Source organism: Cervus canadensis, chromosome 4 (genome assembly GCF_019320065.1).
Source record: "Cervus canadensis isolate Bull #8, Minnesota chromosome 4, ASM1932006v1, whole genome shotgun sequence".
Taxonomy (NCBI): domain Eukaryota; kingdom Metazoa; phylum Chordata; class Mammalia; order Artiodactyla; family Cervidae; genus Cervus; species Cervus canadensis.
The window spans coordinates 16,819,181-16,834,886 of NC_057389.1; the positions used below are offsets into that span (position 1 = coordinate 16,819,181).

The 15,706-nt window shown below is 41.7% G+C and overlaps 1 protein-coding gene across 10 annotated transcripts in view; it reads left to right on the forward strand.

The window, feature by feature from the left end:
• The first annotated feature begins 2,266 nt into the window (after positions 1 to 2,266).
• FAM172A (family with sequence similarity 172 member A) overlaps positions 2,267 to 15,706 on the forward strand; it is a 395,725-nt gene continuing 382,285 nt past the window's right edge. For all 10 annotated transcript variants that reach the window (XM_043464656.1, XM_043464666.1, XM_043464665.1 and 7 more), the window contains exon 1: positions 2,267 to 2,433. The gene's annotated coding sequence lies outside the window, so the exon portion shown is untranslated. The remainder of the gene's footprint in view (positions 2,434 to 15,706) is intronic.

Consider the following 15,706-nt stretch of genomic DNA (forward strand, 5'->3'; position numbering starts at 1 on the left):
ACAGAGAGAATCCCATGTGAAGCTAAAGATATTGGGGTGATGTAGCTACAAGGCTAGGGGCATCAAAGATTGTCAGCATCCCTGCAGAAGCGAGGGAGAGACAAGGAACAAATTCTTCCTCATAGCCCTTGGAAGGAACCAACACTAGATACACTTTGGTTTGGACTTCTAACCTCCCGAGCTGTGAGGCAATACATTTCCATCGTTTAAGCCACCTGGTTTGAGGCAGTTTCTTATGGCAGCCCTAGCAAAGGAAAACACCTAGCCATGTACCAACATGTCTACTAGTTGCTGGAAAAACTTGACAGTTATTATCTCTGTACTCTGTCACTGAAGAATACCAAGTCTCTTGTTGTCCAAGCAAGAGAGTTGGTAAATCACGGTTAGGATTACCTTTTCCAAAACTCCAAATTACTGGTCAAGTTCCCATGCCTCACTCCAAAACTATTTCTTACCACCTTTTTCTTCAACAGCAGCTTGGGGTGGCCCAGTGTCAGATCATTCAGGATCTTATGGATGTATGAAAACAATTTTGGATTTTATTTTTAGTAGAGAACATCTTAAATGTTTTGAATAGGGAAGGAACAAATTCTAATTTTCTTTTTAAATGGATATCTGCAGTTGCCATTGGAGACTAGATTGTATAGAGGTAGGAATAGAAGCAGTTAGAACAGACACTTTGAACACCCATTGAGGACCAGCACAGTAGGTGTAGAGGTGGTAAGAACTGGTTAGATTTAGGATACCTTTTGAAGACAGAGCAAACAGATTTTGCTGAAGGACTGACTGGATACAAAACTTGAGAGAAAAAAGAATCAAACTATGACCTGAACAACTGTAAGAATCAATACACCAGTTACTGAGACGTAAAGATACACAACAGGAACAGGGAAACAGGTTTGGAGATAGTTTGAAATACATGTTAAACATCCTAGAGGAAACATTAACAAAGTTAGATACTTTACTATAGAAATTAGTATAGAAATCAAATATATGGTTAGTATAGAAATCAGACACATTAGTACAGAAATCAAATTCATGGCTGGAAACAGATAATTAGAAGTCATCAGCATAGTGATGCTATATAAACGACGAAGGCGGGAAAGAAGGGATCACCTGGGGAATGAAGGTGGCTCAAGAGGGGAAGAGCGCTGGGGCACATTAACACTTAGAAATGAGGAAGAATCCAGCAAAGGAAAAATCAAAAGAACTCTGTGAGTTCACAAAATTCAAATGAAAAAGCTGTTTCAAGTTTCAAAAAGCAGGATGTGATTAACTTTGTCAAATGTTGAATGGTTAAGCAAAACTGAGTTGCATTTTGGATTTATCAGGATTGTTGAAATGCCCAGATAGCTACAAACTCTCTTTTCATTCTAACATATAAAATAGCTAAGAGGTCTCACATTCAAGTGTGCATAAGAATTAAGACCTTGAGTCTATGCTTAACGTCAGGTATTCTGTACTTTGTGAACCACTTAGGAGCTTCCCTGGTGGCTCAGATGGTAAAGCTCGTGTCTGCAATGCGGGAGACCTGGGTTCGATCCCTGGTTGTGAAGATCCCCTGGAGAAAGAAATGGCAGCCCACTCCAGTAGTCTTGCCTGGAAAATCCCATGGACGGAGGAGCCTGGTGGGCTACAGTCCATGGGGTCGCTAGGAGTCAGACACGACTGAGCGACTTCACTTTCGGGGATTTTCATGAGTAACTTTTACTATCAGGGATTTTTGCCATAAAGGCCAAGTTTGGATCCAACTCACTGTTAGCAATGGGAACCATAGCTTTATACAGCTCTTTCCAATGTATCCTATTAGCAGCCAGGAGATAGGAAAAAGAGCAGAGTCAGGGAGCCTATGCTTAACTACCTACTTTACGTAAGTCATAATTTAGAGGTAAATTTACTCTTCCAGTCTAGACTTTCCTACCTCCTGTCATTCCTGGAGTTGAATGAAGCAGAATAAACCATGTGTGGGAGAGTTGACAACTAGCTGCAGGAGCACTCTGGCAATTGTTTTTTTAAATTCCGTTTGGAGAACGAGGCTTCACGGTGTCCCGTCCTCTAAAGTCACCCAGGAAGGAGAGTGTCCCTTACTTCAGCAGAAAAGGGTAAAAGAAAGGAGAAGAGAGCCCACGGGGAAACAACAGGGAAACTCTCTACCTCCCACAGAGCTCTCTATCCCAGCCCTCCTACAGCCCCGGGCACCAAGCCGGCGGCCACGCCCCGCCCACTTCCGGCCGGTCGCGGCCGTCGGCGTCGCGTGCGCGATGACGTTGCAGTCTCCCGCGGACCCCGGAAGTGCAACTTGAACTTGATCGGGGCGCGGATTCCCGGGAGGGAAAGTCATAACAACCGCACGAGGGAGATCGACTGGCGAGCTGGAAGGCCACGCCTCCTCGCGCCTCCCCCCACAGCCCTGCAGCTGGGGGCAGAGCTCAGGTAGGATCTGCGTTCGCCGGCCTCTGAGCCCGCGGGGGGCAGGCCCGGGCCGGAGTGAAGAGGAGGAGGCCGGCCCCTGGATTCAGCTCGGGCGGGGGTCGCTGTCGCGGGAGGGGGCCCGAGGGTCCCCGGGAGCCAAGCTCGATTCCTGCGCACCCCTATGCCCTCTGCCCCGGACCTCGATGCGATGGGCAGCTTAACACCTGCTGTTTCCATTCTCGATGCGGGGCAGAACACGTGTGTTCCCTGGATGAGTCTCCTTCCACTTGGAGACTGGAGCGTAGTGGGCCTTCCTAAGCGTTCTCAGGTTGGGCGGTGGGCTGGGGTGGGGGATGTATTGCAGTTTTCTGGTTAAAGATTTTTCTACGAAAATTATCATTCGCTGCAGACGGAAGACTATAAAGTGCAGTTATAAAATGCTCTCAAAACTTGTAACTTGCATGAGCTCTGGTGGGACATTTCACTGGGATGCATTCGTAATTGAAGACTTTTGACTTTGAAATAAAGTTAGGTATATTTTTGGAGTCAGTCTTCTTCCCTCATCCAGAGATTCAACATATTCGGCTAGAGCTCCGGAGTGTGTATTCGTTATGTCAAGTAATTGATTAGTTTTTGACTATATTGCATTTGTCTATTACCCCAAATCCTCTCAAAAGTTGCAAGGGGAAAAATCCTATGGTTTTTCAGGCTAGCGTGTGCCTTATACCATTTACCAAAATGCGTGAAATATGATCCAGTTCACCGTATCTTTTTGTCTTAAAGCATTGTTAGAGATACATTCTTCGTGCTTATTTTTTATCCCTCATTGTGAAGAACAGATACGCTGTATTCATTTAATATATTTAGTAAACAAACAACAAAAGGGGATGACAGAGGATGAGATGGTTGGATGGCATCACCAACTCCATGGACTTGAGTTTGAGCAAGCTCAGGGCGTTGGTGATGGACAGGGAGGCCTGGCCTGCTGCAGTCCATGGGGTCGCAAAGAGTCAGACACCACTGAGCCACTGAACTGAACTGATTTAGAAAGTAAGTCAAGGAGCAGTTTTTTGACATGCCACTACGGGCTTCTATGTGACTCTAGGTGTTCCTTCAACTTAATGGTGAAGCCTAAACCAGGGATACTCTGGATGGCTTTGAGGCCGTGGCTACTACAATGCTGGTAAATGGTAAAATAGTACCAACGCCAAGAGGGCAATATGACCTATGAAACTGTAAACATCCATCCATTCATTCAATTAACAGATATTCATTGGCCACCTTAGTGTGCCAGGTCGGAGAAGGCAATGGCACCCCACTCCAGTACTCTTGCCTGGAAAATCCCATGGACAGAGGAGCCTGGTAGGCTGCAGTCCATGGGGTCTCGAAGAGTCAGACACAACTAAGCAACTTCACTTTCACTTTTCACTTTCATATATTGGAGAAGGAAATGGCAACCCACTCCAGTGTTCTTGCCTGGAGAATCCCAGGGATGGGGGAGCCTGGTGGGCTGCCGTCTATGGGGTCGCACAGAGTCGGACACGACTGAAGAGACTTAGCAGCAGCAGCAGCAGCAACAGTGTACCAGGTGGTGTTCTAGGTGCTGGGTTTCCAATAGCACACAAAAGAGGCCGTCTTTGTTTTGAAATTTACATTGTAGTTGATAGAGAAGGACAATTAGCAAGTAAATATATCAAACAGTGATAAGAGCTATGAAGAGAAATAAAGCACAGTGAGGGGAGAGAGAACGATGGAGCACGCTCTTTTAAATACGGTGGTCAATGTCAGCCTCTTTGATAAGAGGACTTTTGAGTAGAGATCTGGATGAAATCAGAGCGTGAGCTCTGGAGGTATGTGATATGTGTTTCAGGCTAGGAAAAGGAATATATTTGGTATATCTTGGAATAGCAAGGATCTAGGCATGCAGGCATCAGTGTTTAAAATTCTCAAGAATATTTATTCAGTGATTATGGTCACTAGTGTGACCATGAGGGATCTTTTTTATTGACAGCCTATTTTTCTCAGCTTTCCCCAACAGACCTCTGTGAGGAGAATCTGATGTTTTCAGATATGTAGAGATGTTTCCAAGCTCTCATTAGCATATTTGCATAACTTGTGCTGTCTGTTCTAGCATCAAATTTGGTTTGTACAGTGGCCCTAGATAACAGTAGTAAGTGAAAAAAGCTAACTTATGTCAACTTTTCATTCTTTTTTTTTTAATTGTGGTAAAATACGCATAACATAAAATTAGTCATTTTCACCATTTTTAAGTGTGCACTTCAGTGGCATCGAGTATCAATAATTCACATTGTTATGCGGCTGCCATGACCATCCATTTCCAGAACTTTTTTATCTTCCCCAAGCAAAACTCCATACCCATTAAACATTTCCCATTCTCCCCTCTTCTCAGCTCAGGGCAACCATTAGTCTACTTTCTTTCTCTATGAATTTTGTTTCTGCTCTAGATATCTCATATAGGTGGAATCATATGACATTTGTCCCTTTGTGACTGGCTTATTTTGTTTAGCATAGTGCCTTCAAAGTTCAAGTATGTTGTAGCGTGTTAAATGTTCTTCCTTTTTTAAGGCTGAGTAACATTCTCTTGTATGTATAGACTACAGTTTGTTTATCTGTTCATTTGTCTGTGAATACTGTGTTGCTTCCACCTTTATGCTGTTGCAAATAATGCTTTTGTGAACATGAGCGTGCAAATAATCTGTTTGAGTCTTCTGCTTTCATTTCTTTTGGTTATATACCCAGAAGTGAAAGTGTTGAATCATGTGCTAGTTCTGTGTTTAATTTTTTAGAAATTGCCATACTGTTATCCACAATGGCTGTATTATTTTACATTCCTACTGGCAGTGCAGAGGTTTCATTTTCTTTGCATCCTCACCAACACTTCTCCACAGCCTTGCCAGACACATTTTCTCTCTTAAAAAAGTATAGCCATCCTAATGGGTATGAAGTAATATCTCAGTGGTTTTGATTTCCTTAATGATTGGTGATACTAAATATCTTTTAATCTGATTTTTGGCCATATTTTTATGTTCTTCTTTGGAGCACTGATCATTTATTTTAAGATCTTTTTTTTTTTTTTTTTTGTATTTGGCTGTGGCACACAGCTTGCAGCATCTCAGTTCTCCATCCAGGGATTGAACTCAGGCCGTGGCAGTGAAAGTCTAGAATCCTAACCACTAGGCAACCCAGGAACTCCCCTTAAGGTCTGATCTTAATAGAAAATTTTGCAAGTTTTTTGGCAGTAAATTTTTTTAAGGGTTGAGAAAGCAGCCACCTTGTCTTCTGTTAATTTTTTAACCTTAAAATGCTATAATTATCAAAGCTTAAATTCTCTATAGACCAAGTACCTGTAGTAACTCCAAACTTAGAAGTAAAAGAAACCATGAAATATCTTTTATAACAATGAATGAACCTCTGGGTATCAGACTGTGATGAAAAGTTCTGAAAAGCCAAAGATCATCCTGACCTGCTTTGATTCTTTTCTCTTTTTCTTTAGATGGAAAGGAATGTATTGATTAGCCGACTGTGGCTGTGAAGTAGATCGCTCTTGTGGTGTTGTTTTCTGGTAGCTGAGAAGAGCAGGAAACAGAAGAGAGAAAAACGATGAAGAAACAGGGAAAAGACCTGTTAGGTAGCAGTTGGATATGGCTAGATGGAGAATAGCAAAGGAGTTCAGTAACATTAATGGATTAAGCCCTGGAACTGACAGGAGAAGTCAGGGGATCTGGAAACAAAATGACAGAAAGTGATAGAGCTCCACAGCCTGGAAGGGGGTGGGGGACAGGCTGAGAGGGCAAATCACGGTTGTATTTCAGCAGGTGGTTCTGAAATCAGCCACCAGGCCTTAAGTTATTCAGCCACACCTACTGTATACCAGGGAACATATGTCCCTTCATCTGGTTCAACGCTTAGTATTTGGAGGGTGTGCGATGTATACACCCCACAGAAATAAACTTAAGTTGTTCAGACCATATATCATATCATCTCCAGCCACAGAGCTGTGAGGTTTAATTGAGTCATTTAATGATTAATTTTGTAGTTTAACAGTGTTCAGCATTGTTAAAAATTATTTTTAATTTATTCGTTTAAGAAAGGAAGGACTTTTTTTAGTGCAAGGTAATGCATCTTTTAAAAAAAAAACTTGAATTTTTTTACATTATAGTTTATTAAATACTTTTTGGGTACTGCATTTAGCTCTTTCAGTTATAAAGCTTATTTAAGTTAACTACTATGCTTTGATTTAAAGTGCTGAATGAAAAATTGTACCACACTTGCGTATCATTCTTTGAATTTGTTATGGATGAGGTAGCAGATGACTGACTTGCTTAATGTTTCATAGCTAAATTAAAGATAATTTAGAGGTAGCAGTGCTCTGCTACTTGATCTGATACTGTGTTCTTGTCTCTTTTTTTTGGAGAATGGTTCATTTTTGCTATATAGATACTGCAATATAGATAACATAATTTTTGCTGTAGAGAAAAATATCACTGTGAAGACAGATCATTCAAGCAAAGCATTTATTGTATGTTTCTATTTCTTTATAGCAGATTGGATATTAATTTCAGGTGTAGTCTAGGTTGATAATATACTTAGGGTTGATTTGCTTAGTGGTTAGAGAGGCGTTGATAAGACTAAGACTGTGAATTTGGGCCTCTTAAGACCTTTTAGTAGCTAATTAAGGAAATGATAGCAACTAGTACCCAACAGTGTAACTGCTAATGGCTGTGGATGTGGCTGGTTTTCCTATCCCCTGCTAATCATTGCAATCATACGTTATACGGTGTAAGGAGGCGGCAGGGAAGATACTACATGTGGCTCGACAGCGACAGTACATCTATTTTAAAAAAATTCAGAGTCAACATCCAAGGTAATGAAGGAGAGTGATATCCTTTTCATCCGAAAAGCATAACTTAGTATTGTGTGCTTTGTTTAGAACATGGAATAAGCTAGACATGTGACCAAAATTATAAGTCAAGGTAAAGCGGTTTAAGAAACTAAAAAGTTTGGCTAATTGATAAGTGAGCTATTCTCTTGACTTGAATTACCCTGGAAGTGACTCTTACAGTAACTCAAGTATTTTGGGAAATAATTCATCATCGCAGCTCATTTGGCTTAATACCCATTAATGTAGTTGAAGTATTTATCTTAAGTGGTCAGATCCAGGAATTGGTAGGTCAAGGCAGAGAGGAAGGATCAGATCAGGAAAGCAGGGGAAGTACTGGCAGAAAAGAAAGGGAATCTGTCAACAGGTATTAGTGAACAGGGATTGGACTCTTATCTCAGAAGTGATGGGAAGAAGGAGGAAGATACAGGGACAGGAAAAGGCCCAAGATCTACTTGAACTGAAATATGAGACAAGGAAAACAGGGAGATAGTTAGGCAGGGTCTCGGTTACCTGAATCCGTAAAAGATGGATGCCTGGTCATAAGGCAGTCTGGATCCCATACTTGAGGATCTTATGTGCTAGTTGGGATGTCTGCTATAAAGACAAGATTTTAGAAAGTGTTTTGTATTATGATAGAAGCATGTATAGGATGGTATGGGGGAGGCACAATGCCTTACCTGGGGTTTTTGAAAGACATGGTAGAGACAGTGATACCTAAGTTGAAAACTTCAGAATAAGTCATTTAAAAATAAAATGAAAAAGCTTTCTAAACAGAAGAAATAGCTCTCAGCTGTGTGGTATCTTTTAAAAACTAAAAGGAATTTGCAACTACTTGAGCAGAAAGTTCGATTGTTATGAGAGATGGAGTTGATGAAACAGACAGGAACCAGGTCATGGAGGGAGAGACACAGGCTATGAGAAGGCTTGTATGGTGTGGTAAGGATTCTGGGCTTGCCTCTGTAGCCAGTAGAAACTATTGAATGGTTTCTCTTGTGTCCTGTGTGATAAGGAATTTAGCTTTGCCCCAAAAGAGGCCTGGTTTTTGCCCTCAGTATCTGGATGGTGTCTTGGTTTGCTTGGGGACTTTGGATCACATTGTCTAACAGAATGATTTAGAGTGGAGGCTGCCCATAGCCAGAAAGACTGTGTGACTTAGTATAGGGACTTAGACTCCCTCGGTATTAGTTGTCCTTGAAGCTGAGATCAGCCATTTGAGCAGTCAGTCAATCATGCCTATGCAATGCAGACTCCATCCCCCACCCCACCCCCCCAAAAAAACCAACTCTGAACACCATGTCTCCTGCAAGCTCTCCAGGTTGGCAGTAGTCTGTGCATATTATGCCATATAGTTAGCAAGAGAGTAACATCCAGAACTTCACAGAGGGACTTGCCAGGTGGCTCAGTGGTAAAGAATCTGCCCGCCAATGCAGGAGACGTGGGTTTGATCCCTGGGTCAAGAAGATCCCCTAGAGAAGGAAATGGCAACCCACTATAGTATTCTTGCCTGGAGAATCCCATGGATAGAGGAGCTTGATGGATTACATTCCATGGGGTTGCAAAAGAGTCAGACATGACTAGCGACTAAACAACAACACAGCTTCACAGAGAGAAGACATCAGAAGCTCCGTGTTTGTACTCTCCTCAACTTTGTCTAATATGTTTTTTCCCTTCCCTGATTTTAATCGTGCTTAAACCATAGTCATGAGTAGAAAAATTTTTCATTCAGTTGTTCCGATCTTCCTAGTGAGTTATCAGACCTGAATGGACTTTGGGAATCCTGGGCACTTGTAATTGGTGTTAGAAGAGAAGATAATCTCTTGTGTGGACTGTTGCATCTAACTCAACCGTTGTCCAAAGCCTTACATCTCCTTTCTCTGCTTCTTCCTTCCTCTGCTGCTGCTAAGTCACTTCAGTCATGTCTGACTCTGTGCGATCCCATAAATGGCAGCCCACCAGGCTCCCCCGTCCCTGGGATTCTCCAGGCAAGAACACTGGAGTGGGTTGCCATTTCCTTCTCCAATGCATGAAAGTGAAACGTGAAAGTGAAGTTGCTTAATCGTGTCTGACTCTTCGAGACCCCATGGACTGCAGCCTACCAGGCTCCTCTGTCCATGGGATTTTCCAGGCAAGAGTACTGGAGTGGGGTACCATTGCCTTATCCATCTTCCTTCCTCTGATTAGGGCCAAAAATGGCTTTAGCATTTGAATTCAGGGCCAAATTAACTGATGATGTTGAAGTAACCTCTCTTCTAAGATTGAGGCTGTTTGGAAAAGCATCAAGAATGTTATAACACAAATGCTTCTAAACATGATGACATCCCCTGATACTTTCTAATTGCTATCGAGTCAGTTGCATCTCTCACAATACATAATTTGAAGCTGTAACCCCACCAAAGTAATTAAGGTTAAATGAGCTCATGTGGGTAGGATCCTGATCTGATAGGATTTGTGTCTTGAGATCTGAAATCTCATTAATTTCTCTACCATGTTAGGACACAGCAAACAGGTGGCTGTCTAAAAGCCAAGAAGAAAGTTCTCATCAAAAACCAACCCTGCCAGACCTTGATCTGGGATTTCTAACCTCCAGGACTGTGAGAAAATAAAGTCCTCTGTTTGAGTCAGCCGATATTTTGCTATGGCAACTCGAGCAGACTTACACCAATTTATGATCTTTTCTGTTTCTTAATCAGCAATTAGGTTTCATGCGCTCTAGCAGAGGAATGTTAGGAGTTCGATGAACTCAGTTTTCCATCAGTTAGTCGCTCAGTTGTGTCCAACTCTTTGAGACCCCATGGACTGCAGCACTCCAGGCTTCCCTGTCCATCACCAACTCCCGGAGTTTACTCAAACTCATGTCCGTTGAGTCGGTGATGCCATGCAACCATCTCATCCTCTGTCTTCCCCTTCTCCTCCTGCCTTCAATCTTTCCCAGCATCAGGGTCTTTTCCAGTGAGTCAGTTCTTTGCATCAGGTGGCCAGAGTATTGGAGTTTCAGCTTCAGCATCAGTCCTTCCAGTGAATATTCAGAACTGATTTCCTTTAGGATTCATTGGTTGGATCACCTTGAAGTTCACGGGACTCTCAAGAGTCTTCTCCAACACCACAGTTCAAAAGCATCAATACCTTGGCGTTCAGCTTTCTTTATAGTCCAACTCTCACATCCATACATGACTACTGAAAAAACCATAGGTTTGACTAGACGGACCTAGGTGGCAGGGTAATGTCTGCTTTTTAATACGCTGTCTAGGTTGGTCATAGCTGTTCTTCCAAGGAGCAAGCGTCTTTTAATTTCATGGCTGCAGTCACCATCTGCAGTGATTTTGGAGCCTGCAAAAATAAAGTGTCACTGTTTCCATTGTTTCCCCATCTATTTGCCATGAAATAATGGTACCAGATGCCATGATCTTCATTTTCTGAATGTTGAGTTTTAAGCCAACTTTTTCACTGCCTTCTTTCGCTTTCATCAAGAGGCTCTTTAATTCTTAGCTTTCTGCCATAATTATGGTGTCATCTGAGTTTGTTGATATTTCTCCCAGCAATCTTGATTCCAGCTTGTGCTTCATCCAGCCCAGCATTTCTCATGATATACTCTGCATATAAGTTAAATAAACAGGGTGAGAATATAAAACCTTGACATATTTGTTTCCCTATTTGTAACCAATCTGTTGTTCCATGTCCAGTTCTAACTGTTGCTTCTTGACCTGCATACAGATTTCTCAGGAGACAGGTCAGGTGGTCTGGTATTCCCATCTCTTAAAGAATTTTCCACAGTTTATTGTGAATCACACATTCAAAGGCTTTGGCTTAATCAATAAATCAGAAATAGATGTTTTTCTGGAACTCTTGCTTTTTCTATGATACAATGGACGTTGGCAATTTGATCTCTGGTTCCTTTGCTATTTCTAAATCCAGCTTGAACATCTGGAAGTTCTCGTTTCACGTTGTTGAATCCTGGCTTGGAGAATTTTGAGCATTACTTTGCTAGTGTGTGCGATGAGCACAGTTGTGTGATAGTTTGAACATTCTTTGGCATTGCCTTTCTTTGGGATTGGAATGAAAAGTGACCTTTTCCAGTCCTGTGGCCACTGCTGAGTTTTCCAAACTTGTTGGCATATTGAGTGCAACACTTTCACAGCATCATCTTTTAGGATTTGAAATAACTCAACTGGAATTCCGTCACCTCCACTAGCTTTGTTGTACTGATGCTTCCTAAGGCCCACTTGACTTCCCACTCCAGGATGTCTGGCTCTAGGTGGGTGATCACACCATTGTGGTTATCTGGGTCATGAAGATCTTTTTTGTATAGTTCTGTGTATTCTTGCCACCTCTTCTTAATATCTCTGCTTTTGTTAGGTTGATACCATTTTGGTCCTTTATCGTGCTCATCTTTGCATGAAATGTTCACTTGGTATCTCTAATTTTCTTGAAGAGATCTCTAGTCTTTTCCATTCTCTTGTTTTCCTCTTATTTCTTTGCATTGATCAGTGAGGAAGGCTTTCTTATCTCTCCTTGCTCTTCCTTGGAACTCTGCATTCAAATGGGGATATCTTTCCTTTTCTCCTTTGCCTTTCACTTCTCTTCTTTTCCCAGCTATTTGTAAGGCCTCCTCAGACAGCCATTCTGCCTTTTTGCACTTGTTTTCCTTGGGGTTGGTCTTGTTCCCTGCCTCCTTTACAGTGTCATGAACCTCCATCCATAGTCCTTCAGGCATTCTGTCTATAAGATCTAATCCCTTGAATCTGTTTGTCACTTCCACTGTATAATCATAAGGGATTTGATTTAGGTCACATCTGAATGGCCTAGTGGTTTTCCTTACTTTCTTCAATTTAAGTCTGAATTTTGCAATAAGGAGTTCATGATCTGAGCCACAGTCAGCTCCTGGTCTTGTTTTTGCTGACTGTGTGGAGCTTCTTCATCTTTGGCTGCAAAGAATATAATTACTCTGATTTCAGGATTGACCATCTGGTGATGTCCGTGTGTAGAGTATTTTCTTGTGTTCTTGGAAGAGTATGTTTACTATGACTAGTGCATTCTCTTGGCAAAACTCTGTTAGCCTTTGCCCTGCTTCATTTTGTACTTCAAGGCCAAATTTTCCTGTTACTATAGGTATCTCTTGACTTCCTCCTTTTGCGTTCCAGTCCCCTATAATGAAAAGGATATCTTTTGGGATGTTAGTTCTGGAAGGTCTTGTAGGTCTTCACAGAACCATTCACCTTCAGGTTCTTCAGCATTACTGGTCAGGACATAGACTTGGATTACTGTTTTGATGTTGAATTGTTTGCCTTGGAAATGAACAGAGATCATTCTGTCATTTTTGAGATTGCATCCAAGTACTGCATTTCTGACTCTTTTGTTGACTGTAAGGGCTATCCATTTTGTCTAAGGGATTCTTGCCCACAGTAGTAGATATAATGGTCTTCTGAGTTAAATTTGCCCATTCCAGTTCATTTTAGTTCACTAATTCCTAAAATGTTGATGTTCACTCTTGCCATCTCCTATTTGACCACTTCCAATATGTCTTGATTCATGGACCTAACATTCCAGTTTCCTATGCAATATTGTTCTTTACAGCATCAGACTTCACATCCATCACCAGTCACATCCACAACTCGGTGGTGTTTTTGCTTTAGCTCCCGTCTCTTCCTTCTTTCTGGTTTTATTTCTCCATTCTTCTCTAATAGCACATTGGGCATCTACCGACCTGGGGAGTTCATCTTTTGGTGTCTTATCTTTTTGCCTTTTCATACTGTACATGGGGTTCTCAAGACATGAGTACTGAAGTGGTTTGCCATTGCCTTCTCTCGTGGACCAAGTTTTGTCAGAACTCTGTACCATGTCCCGTCCGTCTTGGGTGGCCCTACATGGCATGGCTAATAGTTTCATTGAGCTAGACAAGGCTGTGGTCCATGTGATCAGTCTGATTAGTTCTGTGTGATTGTGGTTTCCAGTCTGTCTGCCCTCTGAGGGATAAGGATAAGAGGCTTATCCTTAGACCCACTTTAAAGTTGAATCACCTGAAATTGCTCAAAACTTGAAAGAAGTTGATCAGAGAGGCCTCTAAAGAGGACTTTTAGATTATATACCATCTAAAGCGATTGAGCAAAAAAGTTTGTACATGAAAGTATAAGAAAGGAAGAAGGAAAAATGAAATGAAAAATGATAGATGGTAGGGTCTTTCCTGTAGGTTGGATTGTGGTCTGAATTTATACAGAATGACTCTAGGTTTGGTTCTAAGATACAGCAAAGTTGGTCTTACTGGAGACAGTTTTGGACCTCTTCTCTCCAGCGGCAAAGCATTTTTGATCCGCACCTTGTTCTTTTGGGATATTTTCCTACTTTTTTCTAGGTGACTAATATAAAATCAATTCATGCTAATATATTTCACAGGTAATTGTGATAAAAGTATTATTTTTTGCAGATATTATTTCATTATTTTGAAGCAGTGCAAGTGATTATAGTGGTGAAAATTTGATCTGCCTTAGGAACACTGCAAGTACTTCTGAGAAACTAGTTGATTCCATTTTATCATTCAAGACAAGCTATTTATTTAAAACAGTTTATTTATTCTGAATATTTTTCCTCAATAAAAAAAAAAACAAGTATAATTATTTTTATCCAAACAAGCATATGTGTTTGTGTTTCTAACTGTTCCAGTTAAAAATATAAGGTTTTTCTCTCTTTCTCTTTCAACAAAGAAAGACTTAGAGCCAGATCAATCCCTAACACTGAAAATGAGTTTTTAAAGCTAATTTCCCTTTATTTTTAAAATCCAAAAACACTGGGAGGAAGCAGCATTTTTGTTTTGGTAAATCCAAAAGAAGCTCCTTTCCCACGTGGAAAATAAATTATTGCTGAATTGGAAAATCAGTAAGCAGTGTAGTCAGTGATAATGAAAATAAATCAGTCTGGGAGCTAAAGTGATGTTCAGTAGTTCGCTGGGGATTTGAATATATGTTGTCTATTGCTGTGTAACAAATTTTCTTAAAATTTAGCAGCTAAAATGAAGAACATCTGTTATCTGTATGTTCTCTTAGGGTCAGGAATTTAGGAGCAGCTTCGCTAGGTTTTTGTGGCCCAGACAGTAAAGAATCTACCTGCAGTGTGGAAGACCCGGGTTTAATCCTTGGTTTGGGAAGATCCCTGGAGGAGGGCATGGCTCCCCACTGCAGTGTTCTTGCCTGGAGAATCCCCTACACCGAGTAGTCTGGCGGGCTACAGTCTATGGGGTCGCAGAGAGTCGGACACGACTGAGCGACTAACACTCTTAACTTCTCACTTAGCTAGGTTCTCGTTCAGGATGTCTCGCAGGGTTGCGATTTCGGTGTCAGCTGGGGCTGCCATCATCTGTAGTCTGACCGGGTCTGAATCATGTACTTCCAACGTGCGCCCTTGTGTCTGTTGGCAGAAGCTTCTCTCACCCGCCCCGCGGGCCCCTCTCTCCATAGGGCTGCTCACAACATGGTTTTCTCGAGTGAGTGATCCGAGAGAAGGAGAGCACACGCAGGATGGAAGCCACAGTTGCGGAACTGTGATACTGTCGCTTCTGCTGTTCACTGTTGGTCACACACGTCAGCTCTGGTGCAGTGTGGGAGGTTACATCATGGAGGCGTGACTCCTAAGAGTGGGAGGCTGGCTGCCACCGTCTGCCCCCCAGCCTGCAGGAGTTCCCATCCTTTCACTGTGTACAGTGCACTCACCGCTTCCCAAGGCCGTGACATGTCTCATTCTATGACTATATCATCTTGAAGTCCAGAACGGCATCATCTAAGTCAGGTCCCGGTGTAGATAGGGTTCCTTCGTTGAGCATAGCTTCTTGAGTTCACTCATTTCCACTTGTCTCTTCTCACCCACCTGCTCCACCACCTAAAATATAGTGGTGGGTCAGACATGGTAACTTCTGTAGACATTCTTGTTTCTTAAGGGGGAAAATGGGAGACACAAAGGCATCACTGGTTCATAGCAGTTCTGAAATCCAGATGGGCAACATCAGTAGGGCTCAAGCCTGGAAGTCGTTATCCATGTTTTCAGCTTTGCCATCTGTACTCTTGGTCTTACCTCTTTTTTTTTCTTTTTCTTTCATAAAGTATAATAGGTGTTTGCAGGTGAGAGGTTTTCTCTGTCTGCTTCCTGCCAGTAAAACTGTAGGGTCCAAAAACCTCTTTTCATTTAAGATGTATTGAATATTTTAAATATTAAAAGATGTATTAAAAATCCTATATACATTTTGTGGACATTCTGTAAAGTCTATTGAGATGTGAATTCTTTTGAGATACATTTATTTAGTTAGACAAAAGCCACAACTACACATTTTTTTAAAAAGCTAAATCCTTGTATACTTCAGGCTCATGCTTATTAGGCTGAGGGACAATGACCGTAAGCTTTCCAGAAGCT